The following is a 3,077-nucleotide window of genomic DNA, read 5'->3' as shown; positions in this document are numbered from 1 at the left end:
GGGCAGGAGGCTGGATGCCTGGCACTTCTTCAGGGGCTGCCAGAGTGGCAGGTAGCCCCACGGGGCCCTTGTGGAGGATGGGGTGAGGCTGGCAGATGGAAGCATATGTGTCTGCCATAGAGGAGTACCCTGCTCCCAGCCCACAGATGAGGAAACAGGCTCCAGCCCGCAGCCCCCTCCCTGGGCACACGGCCATGAAGCATAGGCTTGGGACTGGAACCTTGGAGGCTTTCTGGCTGTTCCGTGCAGAAACCCCAGCAGACCAGCTGACCCTGAGGCAGCACCATGCCTGGTACAGCATCTCCCCATGCAGGGGCAACGGCGCTGGGCCCAGGCGGGGTTCCTGGATCTCGCTGAGTCTCAGTTTGCCTATCTATAAGCTAGGGATCATAATACCTGCCTTACTAGAATGGCTTTCCCTAAACAGAGGCTGGGCCTAGCCCTCTCATCCCGAGCCAGACCCGGCGGGGTGGGGGGGTGGTGGCTCTAACCTCACCCAGGGGTGCTCAGGGGAGGAGAAGGCAGTGAAGAGGCCCTCCTTGGAAGGCCCACTCTGAGTTTGGGGGAAGGGGACTTCCAATCCCAAGAGGGGCCAGAGGGGGGGCAGCACGGGCGGGGAGGCGGGAGCGGGAGAGAATCCACCGGGGAGGCATCCTGAATGGCTCATTAGTGCCGATGAAAGCCTTTTTTCATTTCGTCTAAATACTTTAAACAGGGCTCCCTCCGATGTCTATTTGCATAGCTTAAGAGCTAATGCGGGGGGAGGGCCCAGGCGGCGGCGGCCACACCGGGGTTGGGGGCTGCGGGGAAGCTCCTGGGCCTCCCGGGCGGGTAGGTGGGGTGTTGCCTAGCTCAGGGGAGCAGGCGGTCCCTAGCCTTGCGAGAGGGGAGGACACAGCGGCGGCCCAGCCTCTCCCTGGGCTCCGGCATCCGGTGGACCGGGCAGGTGGGCATTAGGAAGACCGTGCCCCTTTGAGGACATGCAGGACTTGAAGGTGGATGTCCTTTGCCTGTATGGTTCAGTATTATTGCTTGTTTTATGGATGAGGACTCAGACAGCTTAGGGTCAAAAACACTGGTACATTGCCACCCAGTAAGGAACAGGGTCCCAGAGAGGAGGTTCCAGCCCCCTCTCCCCTAGGGGGCTGCCTGGGCATTGCCAGGACAGGGAGCCGCCCCACCTGGGGGCGTGGTCTCTCCCTCAGCCCCCAGGACACTGCTATTCAGAGCTGAAGCAGTGAAGCAGGAGCGCCTCCATTTTGAACTCTTCTCTATATTGGAAACTTGCTTTCTCCTTTTGCCTAGAGTAAGCAGAGTGATTAACACTCCTACTGTCTGCTAAATAACCCGAAACTCCCTACCTTAAGATGTTCCTTAGTGATACAATAATCAATTGCCAAACCCCTTGCCCTAGCCATAAAAGTCATTAAGAGCCCATTGTGTTAAGGTAGGGGTGGAACATACCCTCAGGAATGATTAACCTGCTGTTTCCTTCTGTAAACTGCTTCTGCATTGTAAGCCCCTACCCCCTACCCTTTCAAGCCCCCTGGGCTTTGTTCTTGTAATCGCACATCAACCCAGAGAACAATGTGATTTTTACCTTTGTAAGCACCCCTCACCTTTCACTCCCCACTGCAGAGTTTTTGACAGACATGAGTCCCCATACACCCCCAGCTTAATCAATAAAACTCCAATAATTTGGTTTTGTCTGAATGTCTTCTTATTTCTCACCAATTAGACTATAACAGAGCATTCCTGTTGTTATGACTGCTTATGACTTTTAGTTTTTTGTTTTGTTTTTTTGAGAGGATTTTGTTGTAGGGTGTGTGCGGTTGCCAGAAAGATAGAGAAAGACAGAGAGATAGAAAACAAGAAATCCCCCCCGGGGGGGGGGATGGTCACGCTGCAATCCCTTCCCCTCTATTCTCCTCTTGGGATCTTTGGCATGCATGCACATGCTCCCGGCATGAGTTTAAGCCACCGGGTTCGGGATTCAAACCGCGGTTGACTACGTGGGAGACCAGCGACATAGTCATTATGCCAACTACTGGCCCTGACTTTTAGTTTTTAAAGAAATATCAGGAACCAGCAGTTAGCCTAATGGCTATGTTGCTGGACTCCCACGTAGTCGACTGCGGTTCGCGTCCCTGACCCGGTGGCTTAAAATTCATGCCGGGCGCGTGTGCGTGCGTGCACAAAAAGAAATATTTATTAAATTTTATTTTTTATTATTTTTAAATCTGACCAGAGAGAGAGGGAAAATGAGAAAGGAAGCCGCCAGGTCTGGGACTTGGACCTTGTCAGCCATGTGGAGTCCAGTGCTTCAACCATCTCATCCTCTGGTGGCCCCAACCTCACATGACTTTTAAAATGGCAGAGCTGACATGACACCAGGTGTGTGTGCTCTGTGCTCTGGCCCTGCTGGGCAGTGTTACTGGGTCCTAGGATCAGGTGTGCTTTGTTTTTTGTTTTTGTTGAGAGATTTTTGTTATAGGGTGTATGCGCTCATCAGACAGACAGAGACAGAGAGACAGAAAGTGAGAAATCACCTCCCGGGGGGGATGGCCACGCCGCAATCCCTTCTCCTCCATTCTCCTCTCGGGATCTTGGGCACGCACGCACACGTGCCCGGTGTGGGTTTTAAGCCACCGGGTCCGGGACGCAAACCGTGGTCGACTACGTGGGAATCCAGCGACATAGCCATTATGCTAACTGCTGGTCCCAGGATCAGATGTACTTTGGGCATGCAGTGAGGGTCTCTGTGACCCTGCCGAGGTCTTCCCATGGACCTGGCTCAGCTCAGTCATGCCCAATTCCCAGAAGCCAGAAGCTCGGGCCCCAGCTCCACTTTCAACGTATTTGAGACCTTGGATGAGTCCATTCTGCTCCCTGGGCCTATTTTCCTTAACTGGATAGAGAAGTCTGCAGTCTCCTCCTCCCATGAGGCAGGCCAGTGTCTGGAAAGACTTAAGGATTTGAAGCTCTCTAGACAGTGGTTTAAATCCCAGCTCTACCACTGCGAGACTCTGGGCAGGTCCTCACCTTACTGCTCTTAGGCTTCAGGCTCTCTATAAAGC

This window comes from Tupaia chinensis, unplaced genomic scaffold (assembly GCF_000334495.1).
Source record: "Tupaia chinensis unplaced genomic scaffold, TupChi_1.0 Scaffold143921_1, whole genome shotgun sequence".
Lineage (NCBI taxonomy): Eukaryota > Metazoa > Chordata > Mammalia > Scandentia > Tupaiidae > Tupaia > Tupaia belangeri.
Note: the sequence above shows the minus strand (reverse complement) of the source record.